Below are 17,500 nucleotides of genomic sequence, written 5' to 3'. Positions count from 1 at the left end.
CATATGTATATATATATATATATATATGTATATATATATATATATATCATCATCATCATCATCATCGTTTAACGTCCGCTTTCCATGCTAGCATGGGTTGGACGATTTGACTGAGGACTGGTGAAACCGGATGGCAACACCAGGCTCCAGTCTGATTTGGCAGAGTTTCTACAGCTGGATGCCCTTCCTAACGCCAACCACTCAGAGAGTGTAGTGGGTGCTTTTACGTGTCACCCGCACGAAAACGGCCACGCTCGAAATGGTGTCTTTTATGTGCCACCCGCACAAGCCAGTCCAGGGGCACTGGCAACGATCTCGCTCGAAAATCCTACAGGAGCCAGTCAGGCGGTACTGGCAACGGCCACGCTCAAAATGGTGCATCTCATGTGCCACCCGCACAAGAACCAGTCCAGGGGCACTGGCAACGATCTTACTTGGCTTGCCGGGTCTTCTCACGCACAGCCCATTTCCAAAGGTCTCGGTCCGTAGTCATCGCCTCGGTGAGGCCCAATGTACGAAGGTCTTGCCTCACCACCTCAGCCCAGGTCTTCCTGGGCCTACCTCTTCCACGGGTTCCCTCAACTGTTAGGGTGTGGCACTTTTTCACGCAGCTATCCTCCTCCTTTCTCACCACATGTCCATACCAGCGCAATCGTCTCTCTTGCACGCCACAACTGATGCTTCTAATGTTCAGCTTTTCTCTCAAGATACTTACACTCTGACGGGTATTCACATTGACATTACACATCCAACGGAGCATACTGGCTTCATTCCTTGCGAGCTTACGTATGTCCTCAGCAGTTACAGCCCATGTTTCACTGCCATGTAGCATGGTTGTTCGTACGCATGCGTCATACAGTCTGCCTTTTACTCTGAGTGAGAGTCCCTTTGTCGCCAGCAGGGGTAAGAGCTCTCTAAACTTTGCCCAGGCTATTCTTATTCTAGCAGCTACACTTTCAGCGCACCCACCCCCACTACTAACTTGGTCGCCCAGATAGCGGAAGCTATCGACTACCTCTAGTTTTTCACCCTGGAATGTATATATATATATATATGTATATATATATATATATATATATATATATGTATATATATATATATATATATATATATATATATGTATATATATGTATATATATATATATATATATATATATATATATATATATATGTATATATATATATATATGTATATATATATATATATATATATATATATATATATATATATATATATATATATATGTATATATATATATATATATATATATATATATATATATATATATATATATATATATGTATATATATATATATATATATATATATATATATATATATGTATATATATATATATGTGTATATATATATATATACACATATGTATATATGTATGTATATATATATATATATGTGCATATATAATTACATGAAACTCTCTTGTAGAGATGTTTTTTCTCTGTAAATTCATTTTTTTTGTAAGCCTGCCACCCCTTCCCTGCTGATCTCCCTCCCCCTTCCTGGAGAAAAGGAAAGAGAAAAGTAAGGCAAAAATAGTTGAAGACTGAAAGAAATCAGAAATGATAAATGAATGTTTTAAATGTCCCATATGTTAGTGATCATCATCATCATCATCATCATCATCATCAATATGGTGATTATTATCATCATCATCACCATCAATATTGTGATCATCATTTCATCATCAATATCATGATTATTATCATCATCATCATCATCATCATCATCATCATCAATATTGTGATTATTATTATTCTTATCATCATCATCATCATCAATATTGTGATTATTATTATTCTTATCATCATGATCATCATCATAATGTTCATTATCATCATCACTATCATCGTCATCAACATCATCATCATCACCATCATCATCAATATTGTAATAACTATTATCCTCCTCATCATCATCATGATCATTATCTTCATCATAGATATATATATATATATGTGTGTGTGTCTGTGAGTGTATGAATATATATATATATATATATATATATATATATATATAATATAGGATAAAATCTTTATAAGAATTTATCAAATAGTCAGCGTGAAAAAACCTCATAATGAAAAAAACTCATCGTTTTTTTCCCATAAATATATATAATTTATATAAGGGCATTAACTATATAGTAATGCCTCATGCTTAAAGGGACTAAATAAGTCAAAAACTACCAAAAAATAAGCAACATATTTACCGAAAGCGAGGAAATGCAGCTTTCAAAATTAATCTCCTAAAAACATTTCGGTAAATATGTTGCTTATTTTTTGGTAGTTTTTGACTTATTTAGTTCCTCTAAGCGTGAGGCATTACTATATAGTTAATGCCCTTATATAAATTATATATATATATATATATATATATATATATATATATAAATGAATAGTAAGAAAATGGAAATGTTGAAGTTAATAAGAGTTTATTATCAGCAAAAAATCTATCATTATCCCTTACAGCTGTTTCGGTTAAGCTTAGTGAAATTAAATAAGTATTAAAATGATATTTCTGAGCTTTATCTCTTCAGAGAAAAAGAATATACCCTTAAATATTTTGTGTTAGTTATTTGAATCATCATGAGACTATTATAACTCCTATTTGAATTTTATATAAATATATTCATATATGTGTGTGTGTCTTTGTGTCTGTGTTGCCCCTACCCTACCCCTACCCCACACTGCTTTGCAAGTGATGGTCTGTTTATGTCCCTGTAACTTAGCGGTTCAACAATAGACACCAATAGAATGAGCAACAGGTCTTTAAAAAACTAAGTACTGAGGTTGATACATTTGACTAAAAATTCTTCAAGGCTGTGCCCCAGCATGGCCACGTTCTAATGACTGAAATAAGTAAAAGCTAAAAGATATATGTGAATGTATGTGAACCCCTAACCTCGTGGAATAAAGCTGATTGCCCCTTGGGGGCTTGTAGTCTTGCAAGCAGTACGGTGACCTCACTAGTGCTAGCATCACAAACAAAGAATGTCTACGACACACACTGAAAAGTAGTTGGTGTTAGGACGGACATCCGGCCATAGTAACCGTGCCAAAGTGGACATCGGAGCAAGATGCAGTCCTGGGGAACTACAAGCTCCTGTGAAACCATCCAACCCATGCCAGTTTGGAAAATGGAACATGAAATGATGATGAAGACGATGCTGATGATGATGATGAAAAAACCAAAGGCAAAAATAACAATTTGAAGAATTAAGATTTTAAAATATTCTCATAGGCGCAGGGGTGGCTATGTGGTAAGTAGCTTGCTTACCAATCACATGGTTCTGGGTTCAGTCCCACTGCGTGGCACCTTGGGCAAGTGTCTTCTACTATAGCCTCAGGCCGACCAAAGCCTTGTGAGTGGATTTGGTAGACGGAAACTGAAAGAAGCCCGTCGTATATATGTATATATATATATGTGTGTGTGTATATGTTTGTGTGTCTGTGTTTGTCCTCCTAGCATTGCTTGACAACCGATGCTGGTGTGTTTACGTCCCCGTCACTTAGCGGTTCGGCCAAAAGAGACCGATAGAATAAGTACTAGGCTTACAAAGAATAAGTCCCGGGGTCGATTTGCTCGACTAAAAGGCGGTGCTCCAGCATGGCCGCAGTCAAATGACTGAAACAAGTAAAAAGAGTAAAAAAAAATAAAAAAAATATATATATTTTCAGAGTCTTCTGTGTTTAAGTATTTCATCTCTTTTCTTCGTTTTTTTTTTTCGTCTATTATCATTTCCCATTTCTTCTCTTTGTTTTTTGATGTTGCTTTTTAGATCTTATTGTTTCTTAAAATTATACGATATCTAATATATTTTCTCCATTAATTTCACTTTTTATGATACAAGAGAAACATTTGTCTGTCTCTTCTCCTTTTATAGTCTTTATTATGTGTAAGTCTGTCTCTGCAGTCATTGTGGCTTTTGTTATGTTCGTGTATGGCTGGTTCTGTACTCTTCATAAGTATCTCTAATATCTGTCTGTCTCCTGTATCTCTCTCTCTCTCTCTCTGTGGCTATTATTGTTGTTGTCCGCAGCAGTAGCGTGTTTGACTCTTGGTTTCTTTTATGGTGTGTGTCATAATTGACATTTTGGTTTGATGTTATATACACACATACCTACTATATATATATATGTATATATATACACACACATACATACATATATATATATATATATATATATATATACATATATATATATATGTACATATATATGTGTGTGTATATATATATATATATATATATACACACATACATATATACATACATATATATATATGTACATATATATATGTGTGTATATATATATATACACACATACATATATACATACATATATATATATGTACATATATATATGTGTGTATATATATATATACACACATACATATATACATACATATATATATATGTACATATATATATGTGTGTATATATATACACACACACATATATACATACATACATACACATATATATATATATACACACACACATATATACAAACACACACACATATATATCCAAACACACACACACACACACACATATAATTCTTTTATTTGTTTCAGTCATTTGGCTTTGGCCAAGCTGGGGCGCTGCGCCGAAGGGTTTTAGTCATACAAATCATAAATTCCAGGACTTTTTCTTTTTAGGTCTTATACTTATTCTATCAGTCTCTTTAGCCAAACCACTAAGTTACAGGGATGTTAACACACCAACACCAATTGTCAAGCAGTGACGCGTTGGACAAACACAGGCACAAATTCACATACATACATATTGCTTCATCTTCACAGACGATAGCCATCCCATCACATGCATACAAAACACACACACACACACAAGAGGCTTCTTTCAGTCTCAACCAAATCCACTCACAAGGCCTTGGTTGACCTGAGGCTATAGTAGAAGACATCCCATGAAATAGCACAATCACTCCGTTAACGAGCCCTTAGATAGCTTTTAAGATCAGCTGCTAGCTGACGGAGTTTAAAACACAAGTAACAGATATTATTTAAGTTTCTTCTATATCTTTGCCCTTTGGAATCTGATCCTGAAAGAATGTTTTTGTGAACTAGCAGATGTCTTTTAAGTCCAGATATTGTCTTACAAGTTTTGTGATATATGACAAAAGTCATAAGAGGCAGTTAGTGTCCAAGATCATTACCTATCTGGGCATTACAATTTTCATGTGACTTCATATGATTCATGTATCCTGCTTTTGAAAGCAAAACATGATCACATATAATATTAGGTCGTCAAGTAGAAAAAAAACTTTGTAGAAAAAAAACTTTGCTAATGTTTTATAAATACAAGGAATAGTTTTATTCATCAAAGTATGCACCCATATTATCAACACACTTTTGCCATTGCAGCGGTAGCTTGTCCAGCCTGGAACTGTAAAAGCCTGGCAATCTAGAGTCAATAAAATCCTGGAAGGCCTGTTTTACAGCATCGTCGGAATTAAATTTTTTTCCTATCAAAAAGTTATCCAAATTCTGGAAGAAGTTGTAGTCAGTGGGGGCAAGATCAAATGAGTATGGTGGATGATGGAGAACTTCAACTCCAACACTTGTAGTTTCGCCAATATCATTTTTGCAATGTGTGGTCTGGCGTTGTCTTGCAATAAAATAGGAGTGGATCTGTTGACTAATCTAGGCTGTTTTACTGTAAGTTTCTGCGTCATTTAGTCCAGTTAGCTGCAGTATACTTCGGCCGTGATTGATGAGCCAGGTTTAATGAAACCATAATGGATCGCACCAGCGCTAGTCCACCAAACACACATCATTTGCTTCTTTTGATGAACTTTGCTTTATGAACTGTGTTTTGGTGGCTCATCTTTGTTCAACCATTGTGCCGAACGTTTACACACCTATAATCATAGTTGGTCTAGCTGTGACCATCCTGTCTTTTATTCAGGCAAAGTGTATCTAGGACTACATTATCTGATGTGCTCCTCTTTATTATGGTTGTTGTTTAGCCCCAGGTTAGTCCTGATCCAGTTGACCTATGATCAAAGATGTTCCAGTTATGATCGTCCTGTGTTTTATTCAGGCATAGTATATCTTGGACTACATTATCGAATGCATCCTTCCTGGTTGTTGTTTTTTAGCCCTAGGTCACTCCTGAAGCTGGACCATTTGTACTTATTACTCTTTACTCTTTTACTCTTTTACTTGTTTCAGTCATTTGACTGTGGTCATGCTGGAGCACAGCCTTCAGTCGAGCAAATCGATCCCAGGACTTATTCTTTGGAAGCCTAGTACTTATTCTATCGGTCTCTTTTTGCTGAACCGCTAAGTTACGGGGACATAAACACACACCAGCATCGGTTGTCAAGCGATGTTGGGGGAACAAACACAGACACACAAACACACACATACATATATATATATACTTATATATGATGGGCTTCTTTCAGTTTCCATCTAACAAATCCACTCACAAGGCTTTGGTTGACCCGATGCTATAGTAGAAGACACTTGCTCAAGGTGCCATGCAGTGGGACTGAACCCAGAACCATGTGGTTGGTAAGCAAGCTACTTACCACACAGCCACTCCTGCGCCTATATATATATATATATATACATATATACGATGGGCTTCTTTCAGTTTCGGTCTACTAAATCCACTCACAAGGCTTTGGTTGACCCGAGGCTATAGTAAAAGACACTTGCTCAAGGTGCCATGCAGTGGGACTGAACCCAGAACCATGTGGTTGGTAAGCAAGCTACTTACCACACAGCCACTCCTGCGCCTATATACATATATATACATATATACGACGGGCTTCTTTCAGTTTCTGTCTACCAAATCCACTCACAAGGCTTTGGTTGGCCTGAGGCTCTAGTAGAAGACACTTGCCCAAGGTGCCATGAAGTAGGACTGAACCCGGAACCATGTGATTGGTAAGCAAGCTACTTACCACAGCCACTCCTGTGCTTTATTGTAATCAAAGTTGTTCCAGATATGACCATCACAACGGCAACATGATTTCGAGGGAAATCTCATTACTGTTTCTAGCTGGTTCTTCTACCTATTACATTGCTAAGAAAGAACTTGGTGGAACAGGAAGCGAGGGTTTAGAACTTATCAGCGGTGGTGGGGGACCATGATGTGCGACTGTAATTTTTAACAAGAAATGAGTCATCGCGAGAGATGAGCTGTGAAATTTTCGTCATCGAATCTTGTGCGATCCGGGTGTTTATCGAGTGGAGGGTGGGGGAGGGGGCGGAGTCTGGGGAAAGGGAGAGGGAGAGGAGGGGGATCAGGGTCAGCAAAGAGGGTTTTAGATTTGAGAAAATTCCAGAGCCAATGATATCATTATTATTGTTGTTTCTTCTTCTTCTTCGTCTTCTTCTTCTTCTTCGACTTCTTCTTCTTCGTTTTCTTCTTCTTCTTCTTCTTCTTCTTCCTCCTCTTCTTCTTTTTCTTCTTCTTCTTCTTCCTTTTCTCTTCTTCTTCTTCTTCTAATTATTGTTATTATTATTAGTATTATTATTAGTATTATTATTGTTGTTGTTTTATTGTTTATTATTATTATTATTATTATTATTATTCTATAATATCCGGGTGTTTGATGGGGGTATGAGGGTGGAGGCAATGGAGTCAGGTGGTAGGGGTAGGTCGTGGATGGGGGTTTTACATTTGGAGAAAATTCCGGGATCAATAAAATTTTCATTACTATTATTATTATTATTATTATTTTGTTTTTCCTCCCCCCCTAATAAAATTTACCTTCTTCATGAATTGTCTGTCTGTGATGACTCATTTGACCGATTCTCTGCAAGTTCTTGAGCAGGCAGCAAGCATGGCGGGGGGGGGGAATCCGGGGTGGGGGGCAGTGGTGAGAGGCTAGGTTGGCAACTGAGTGTGTGTGTGTGTGTGTGTGTGTGTGTGTGATTGAATGAGTCAACCCTTAGTAGATTTTTTTTTCACTTCAGAGAGTGACCTGTAGCACCCCTCTGCTGCCACCTAAGGCAGGTCACTTCCTGTTAACATGTTTCTTTGTGTGTGTGTGTTTGTACCTCCTACTCCCCCTTTCTCACTTCTGCCTCCTTTTTCATCTTCTCCACCTCTTCTGTTTCATCTCACCATTATCTTTCCTTACCATTTGGACTCTTGCTATGTGTCATTCTTTGACTGTTACAATTCCTTGCATGTGTGTGTATACACATATGTATATATATATTTGTGTGTGTATACATGTGAATATATGTGTATATGTGTATGTATATACATGTTTGTGTATATGTATGTGTATATATACATCTCTATGTGTACAGGTACCTGTATGTGTGTATGTACATGTGTGTGTGCATGTATATACACATGTGCATCATCATCATCATCATCATCGTTTAACGTCCGCTTTCCATGCTAGCATGGGTTGGACGATTTGACTGAGGACTGGTGAAACCGGATGGCAACAGTCCTCAGTCAAATCGTCCAACCCATGCTAGCATGGAAAGCGGACGTTAAACGATGATGATGATGATGATGATATGTATATATATACATATGTATGAATATGTGTGTGTGTATGTAGATATATATATATATATATATATATATATATATATATATATATATATATATGCATATGTATGTATGTATGTATGTAAGTAGATATCTATCTATCTATCTATGTATATTATATGTATAATATAATATAATATATATAATATATGTATATTATCTTTATATATATATATATATATATATATATATATATATATATATATACATGTTCACATATAAATACATACAAATACACACACACACACACATGTATATGTATGTATATATATATATGCATGGTCACATATAAATACATACAGATACACACAGTCATATATATATATATATGGCGACATACATACACCTGTACACACACACACACACACACACACACACAACTGTCTTTGTACACTGAATGGATCCATGCTGTTGATTATATATATATATATATATATATAGTTGTGCATGCATGCATGTGTGCATGCATGCATGTGTGTGTGTGTGTGTGTGTATATAAGTATATATGTCTATGTACCTGTACGTTTATGCATAAAGATTGCAATTCTTAAATTAAGTTGCTTTTTTTTTTCTTTTTAAAAAAATAAATGCTTTTTAATGAGTTTCCCAAATAAATTAATATCCACCTATAAATACATTTACAAAATTACCCCCCCCCCCCCCGCCGATGTTAGTTTTTTGCATCACAGCCTTTTGGGTTTGCCTCTTTCATGATTTCATTTGTCAACAAGTAACATATCATTCAATGCTTTGAAAGAGTAATGATATCATAACAACAATCACAACAGTCTTGCTAAATACTGCTACCCAGGGTTTCCTGACTGAAATCAGTTACTAAACCATCTTTGTTTATTTACCAGATTTGATAAATGGTGATATAATTTCAGTCAGAAAATGAAACGCTGGGTAGCTGCTTTCCACATTAGGCTTGCTGCGGGTTTTATAATAATAATAATAATTATGATAATAATAATGATAATAATAATATCAATAATAATAATAATCCTTTCTACTATAGGCACAAAGCCTGAAATGTTTCCCGGGAGGAGACCTTGTGCTTATAGTAGAAAGGATTATTATTATTATTATTATTTAAAACCGTTTGGTTCAGCTGCAAGTGGCTTAAAGTTTCACAGACCCCTAACAGAAACCCAGCACATTCAGGCTCAGATTTATCAAGCTTTAAGTCACATGGAGCTGAAGCAAACTGTTTTTAAATAATATTATGTGTAGCTACTGCTAAATGTGTTGAGTACATCTTTCTTTCATTTGTCCACTGCCTTGTATGTGCATGTGTTTGTAAATATACATATATATATATATGTGTGTGTTGGCACTCCATCGCTTACGACGTCGAGGGATCCAGTTGATACGATCAATGGAACTGCCTGCTCGTGAAATTAACATGCAAGTGGCTGAGCACTCCACAGACACGTGTAACCTTAACGTAGTTCTTAGGGATATTCAGCGTGACACAGTGTGACCCTTTGAATTACAGGCACAACAGAAACAGGAAGTAAGAGTGAGAGAAAGTTGTGGTGAAAGAGTACAGCAGGATTCGCCAACACCCCCTGCCGGAGCCTCGTGGGGCTTTAGGTGTTTTCACTCAATATACACTCACAACGCCTAGTCTGGGAATCGAAACAGTGATCCTATGACCGTGAGTCCGCTACCCTAACCACTGGGCCACTGCGCCTCCACACACACACACACACACACACACACACATATATATATATATATATATATATATATATATATATATATATATATATACATAGTAATAAAAAGGAGAAGAATTTCAATTGTCCCCACATGGTGAGTTGTAATGCAAAAAATATATATAAAATAAAAGAAGAAAAATGCACACAGTTTTAATGTCATCATCATCATTGTTTAACGTCCGTTTTCCATGCTGGCATGGGTTGGACAGTTTGATTGGGATCTGAGAAGCCAGGAGGCTGCACCAGGCTCCAGTCTGATCTGGCAGTTTCTACAGCTGGATGCCCTTCCTAATTCCAACCACTCCGAAAATGTAATCGGTGCTTTTTACGTGCCACCGGCGTAGGGACCAGAAGAGGCTGGCAATGGCCACAATTGGTTGGTGTTTTTTATGTGCCACCAGCTCAGAAGCCAGTCAAGGCGGCGCTGGCATCAGTCACATTCAGATGGTGCTTTTCACATGCTACGAGCATGGGGATCACAACTACAATTTCCTTTTGATTTTGATGTACTTGACTCAAGAGGTCTCCTCAAGCACAGCATGTCACCCTACAATCCAAGGTACTTTTGAGTAGGCTGGGGCTGGTTATGCGACACTGGTGTCGGTTTCAGCTGTGATCTCACTTTATTTGCCGGGTCTTCTCAATCACAGCATATCTCCAAAGGTCTTGGTCTTTCGTCATTGCGTCTATGAGGCCCAACATTCGAAGGTCATGCTTTACCACCTCATCTCATGTCTTCCTGGGTCTACTTCTATCCCAGATTCCATCAACTGTTTGGGAGTGGCACTTCTTCACACCGCTCTCCTTATCCATCCATAGTACATGACTGGTTTAATGTCATTCTTTTCCAACCGATCTTGGATCTTTTTAGCCATGTGACAAGGAGGCCCATTTTCCATAAACAAAGAGTCTTCTTTAATCATTTCACCATTGGAGAAGTTTGGAAGAAGTCCTTTCTACAATATGGATACATATTTATCTGAGTTTATGTTTCTATCACACTTCACTAGATCTGATTGGCCATCACTTCAAATTGCTCCCCAGACCATCACAGAATAGCTGCCGTGTTTCATTGTTGGCTACAATCTTTTCATGTCAAATTCTTGATCACAGAGTTTCCAGACACACACTTGACCACTGTCAGAAAATACAGCAAATCTGGACACATCAGAGAATATGATAGTGTACCAAAATGTTAGTGACCTCTCCACCATCTCACATGTTCATATTGGTTAGTTAAACAAGTGGCTTCCTTTTTGCTGCTCTGCCATAGTAGCCAAGTTTGTGGAGTTACCTAACAGCTGTTCCGGGACTTGCATCAACTTGTTCTGCTATGTTAGAGGCCTTGCAATGAGGATTATCCTCCACACTTCACTTGACAAAGCAAAGGGTCCTGTCAGAAAGCCCTGGTCGACCTGGGCAAGGTGATGTGGATTCCTTCCTTTCTCTGGTTAATTGCACAATTACCCTATTAACTGTAGAAAGTGGGATCACAAGGTTTTCTGTGATTTTATGCTAAGTCCACCTTCAGAACAGCCCACAATATAGCCCCTTTGAAATCCAGTCAGTTCCAAGCCTTCTTTTGTATTAAACAGTCACATATAGAACCTGAAACATAAAAATATCCATTAATAACAGATATAAGCCTTTTCAAATTAATGTTTTATGGGGTGTCTATTTACTTATGTCATGTCTGTGTATATACATATATATAGTGTGTGTGTGTGTACATGTTATCTGTGCAATCTCTGTCAATTTTCACAGATGACTCGATGGTACTGGTGTTGGTGTTGGTGGTGGTGGTGGTGGTAGCATAGTGGAGTAGAATATTGGGAGTGGGGTGTATGCGGAGGATGATGTCACATTTGTGTGTAGGGTGGGCGGGTATGTAAAGATGTCAGATGGCTCTTTCTCAGTGGATTTATCTTGCCACCCAGCCACCCTCTCAACCAATTGGTCTCTGCTTCTTGTTTCCATGTGAAAAGGTTGTGTGTATGTGTGTATATATGTATTTATGTTTGTGTAATATATGTGTGTATATCTGTGTGTATGTATATGTGCATGCATTTATTTGTGCTTATGTGTTTTTGTGAATGATCCTGTGTGTGTGTGTGTGTGTGTACAAGCATATGTGTGTGTTGATGGGTATCTATGTGCATAATGTGTATATATGTGTGTGTATGTATGTGTGTGTATATATGCGTGTGGGTGTGTATATATATATATATGTGTGTATACGTGTGTGTGTGTGAGTATATAGTTCTATGTGTTTGTATATGTGTATGTGTATATGTATCTATGTACTAATCGATTCACCTATCTGCTCATCTATCTGTGTGTGTAAATGTGTGTGTATACATGTGCTAGTTTCTCACATACATGTCTGTGTGTGCGTTTGTTTTGGAGGTAAGGGTACGTATGTGTGTGTGTGTGTGTGTCTGTGTACAAGCATATGTATGTGTTGATGGGTATCTATGTGCATAATGTGTATATATGTGTGTGTGTATGTATGTATGTGTGTGTGTGTATATATGCGTGTGGGTGTGTGTGTATATATATATGTGTGTGTGTGTATCTATGTGTGTGTGCATACATGTGCTAGTTTCTCACATACATGTCTGTGTGTGCGTTTGTTTTGGATAAAAGGGTGCGCGCGCGTGTGCGTGTGTGCTCGCTGGTGTAAGATTGAATTTTCTTGTAAAAAAAAACATTTTTAGGTGATAATTTATCTTAGAATACTCTCCCACCCCTATTCCACACATGCACAGCTGACTACAATACCCAGACTTTCTACCCTACACCCCATTAGAGAGACAGGGCTGGGCAGGGCAGAAGGTGGGGTGGTTGTTGATGGTGGGGTTCGAAGATACTCTGGTAGGGTGGGGGAGGTTTGAAATCTGATGCTCCCCTTTACTGTTTCTTTATCACCCCCACCCTACTCCTACATTGTCTGCCTTTTACTGCCAGGGTGGGGGTCTTAGGGTTTGGTGGTGGGGGACAGTCTTCTGTACTTAGGAGGATATCTGTTTGCTTGACATGCAAGAAATAGCTGTCAAATTTCCTTGAAGTCATACAGTAGCGACCAGCATGCAGGCACTGGTGTGTGTGTGTGACTGTCTGTCTGTCAGTGTGAGTGTGTGTGCCTGTGTGTGTGTGTGTGTGCCTGTGTGTGTGTGTGTGTGTGTGTCTGAATGTCTGTGCTTGTCTGTCTGTGTGTCTGTATTTGTGTGTGTAAGTGCACACATATAGATGTATGCCTACATGTATTTGTGTGTGTGTGTGTGTGGGGGGGGGTTCTTGTCATCATTCATTTGTTTCACTCATTAAACTGTGGCCATGCTGGGGCACTGTCTTGAAGGGTTTTAGTTGAATAAATCAACCCCAGGACTTAAGAGAGTGATAGATTAAGTAGGAAGGTTATTCCTACTTAATCTATCACTCTCTTCTTGGTGAATTGTGAAATTATGAGGATGTAAACAAACCAACATCAGTTGTCAATATGTAGTGGGGTACAAACACAAAAAATGCATATATGTATATATATATATATATATATATATATATATATATATATATATATATATATATACACACACACACACATACACACAATGGGCTTCTTTCAGTTTCTGTTCACCAAATCCACTCACAAGGCTCTGGTTGGCCTGAGGCTATAGAAGACATCTCTTGGATGCATATGATGAGCTGATGCACATGTGTATACACGTTGGTGTATACGTGCACATGCATGTGCATCCAAGCACGCATAGAATGATGCATGTGCCGATTGTGAAGTTATACACACATTACTTTATATACACAGACATTGCTGCACAAACATGCATGCATACATATTGATATGCACAGACACTGACACACACACACACACATACACACACACATACACATACTGTTACACACACATACACATACTGTTACACACACACATACACATACTGTTACACACACAGACACTCAGACATACACACACACACTTTTGCACATACACACACACACTATTGCACATACACATACACACACACTCTTACACACACACATGCTGTTACATACTCACACATACTTACACCCACACAAATGTACACATACACTGTTACACATACACACACAGACATACACATACACACGCTATTGCACATACAAACATTTACTGACAGATATGTGCACACACAGTGACACTCTCAAACCCACGCATGAATACATATACACACACACAAACACCCACACATATTGGTATACACACACACACAAACAACCCCCCACACACAGATACTCGTACATATATATACACACACACACATACTGATATGCATACACACTCCCAGACACTGATATATCCACACACGCATACACACACTGATACATATACATGTACACATACACACACATTTACACGTACATACACACACTGATACACCCACATACACACATGTTCACAAACACACATACACGCTCACATCCATTCATTGAAACATCCATATACTGAAACATCCACACACACGTATATTAACACACACCCACACTCATACACACATACATACACTCACTGATACACCCACACACCCGTACACAGACACGTGCACACACACACACACACACACACACACATATGTACACACCCACATCCAAACACTGACATACCCACCTACCCACACACACACACAGATATACACCCACACACATACATACAGACACTGATACACCCACACACACATATACTCCCCCCACACACATACACACTGATAATATATACTTATATACACATACACACACACACACAAACCTTCTGAAATCAAAAATGAAATTTCAAAAACCCCCAAATCATTCCTCTACCACCACCACCGCCGCCGCCACCACCACCACCACCACCAAATAAGACAGATTATTAATGGGGGAATGATAAATATATAGGGACCTCATTACCTGCTCATTATCCCCCACCCCTTCCATACACTGGGTTGGGGAAGAGGTTGCAGAGGGGATTCGTACACAACCCTTGCCCCTTCCTCTGTGTTTACAAACTCCCCAATTAGTTTTGCTGACAGAAAAACAGGGCAAGGGGCTGCGTTTCGGGGGGGGGGAGTCTTTTTTTTTTTGAAACTGTCTACAAATGTAGATAATTAGGGTGTGTGTGTGTGGATGTGTGTGTTCATGTATTTCTGTGTATATGTGTGTTTTTACATTTCTGTTTGTGTATACTTAAATTTCTTAGTGTGTGTGTGTGTGTGTTTGAATTCCTTTGTGTTTGTTTGTGTGTGTGTGTTTACATTTCTGTGTGCGTATTCTTAAATTTCTGTGTGAGTGTATTCTTAAATTTCTTTTGTGTGTGTTCAGATTTTGTGTGTGTATGTATGTGTTTGTGTGTGTGTGCGTGTGTTCATATTTGGTTGTGTGTATATATATATGAGTATAGGTGTGTCTATGTACTTGTGTGTGTGTGTATATTTAGTTGTGTGTATATATATATATATATGAGTATAGGTATGTCTATGTACATGTATGTGTGTGTGTGTATATTTGGTTGTGTATATATATATGAGTATAGGTGTGTCTATGTACATGTGTGTGTGTGTGTGTGTATATAAATGGTTGTGTGTATATATATGAGTATAGGTGTGTTTATGTACATGTGTATGTGTGTGTGTGTGTATATTTGGTTGTGTGTATATATATGAGTATAGGTGTGTCTATGTACATGTGTATGTGTGTGTGTGTGTGTGTATAAATGGTTGTGTGTATATATATGAGTATAGGTGTGTTTATGTACATGTGTGTGTGTGTGTGTGTATATTTGGTTGTGTGTATATATATGAGTATAGGTGTGTCTATGTACATGTGTGTGTGTGTGTGTGTGTATATAAATGGTTGTGTGTGTATATAAATGGTTGTGTGTATATATATGAGTATAGGTGTGTTTATGTACATGTATGTGTGTGTATATTTGCTTGTGTGTATATGAGTATAGGTGTGTCTATGTACATGTGTGTGTGTGTGTATTTGGTTGTGTGTATATATGAGTATAGGTGTGTCTATGTACATGTATGTATGTGTGTGTGTGTGTATATTTGGTTTTGTGTATATATATGAGTATAGGTGTGTCTATGTACATGTGTGTGTGTGTGCGTGTGTATATTTGGTTGTGTGTATATATATGAGTATAGATGTCTATGTACATGTGTGTGTGTGTATATTTGGTTGTGTGTATATATATGAGTATAAGTGTGTCTATGTACGTGTGTGTGTGTGTGTATTTGGTTGTGTGTATATATATGAGTATAAGTGTGTCTATGTACATGTGTGTGTGTGTGTGTGTGTATATGAGTATACGTGTGTGTGTATGTGTGCGTGTGTTATATTGTGTATGCTTAAATTCGAGTGTGTGTGCATGTGTGAGACTGTACAGGAAAGAGAGGGAGTGTGTGTAAGACTACAGGAGAGAGAGAGAGAGAGAGAGTGTGCGTGTGTGTGTGTACTTAAATTACTTTGCATGTGAATACATATGTTCAATTTGTGCATGCATATATCTCTGTGTATGTACTTACATTTCTGATTGTGTGTGTGTGTGTGTGTCTGTGTGCATGTGAGTGTGTGCATGTGTGCATGCATTTGTGCGTATGTGCATTTGTGCATGTGTGTGAGTATTTGTGTGTGTGTATGCCTGCATATATGGTTAAATTTCTGCGTATGCTTGTGCTTAAATGTATTTGTGTGTGTGTACATATGCTTAATTTGTGTGTGTGTGTGAGTACTTCCATTTCTGAGTGTATATATGTGTGTGTGTGTGTGTGTGTGAGAGAGAGAGAGAGAGAGAGAGGGACTGAGAATTGGCTACACTTAACCTACTGAGAAACATTAAACCCCACCCCACCCCAGTATTCATCCACCCTGTTTATATCCCTCCTGTGCACAGCATCTCATCCCGTTTATCCTCAAGGTACATTCCTTCATTTCACATCTAGTCTTAGTGATGGACAGATAATAGGTACCAGATCATCTGAGGGGAGTGTTAATTTGTGGTAGACTAGCATCCTACCCTTGAGGAGATTTCATCTCTCATCACATGTTTTTGTGAGTGAACATTCTATTCTAAATCATCTCAGTTCCCATCTGGCTGTGACAAACGAGGGGGAATAGTCCCACTAGATCATCTGGCGGGGAGGGGGAGTAGTGTTAATCTGCGATAGACTGGCTACTT

This window comes from Octopus bimaculoides, chromosome 30 (assembly GCF_046866305.1).
Source record: "Octopus bimaculoides isolate indiv1 chromosome 30, ASM4686630v1, whole genome shotgun sequence".
NCBI lineage: Eukaryota > Metazoa > Mollusca > Cephalopoda > Octopoda > Octopodidae > Octopus > Octopus bimaculoides.
This window is presented reverse-complemented; position numbering follows the sequence as displayed.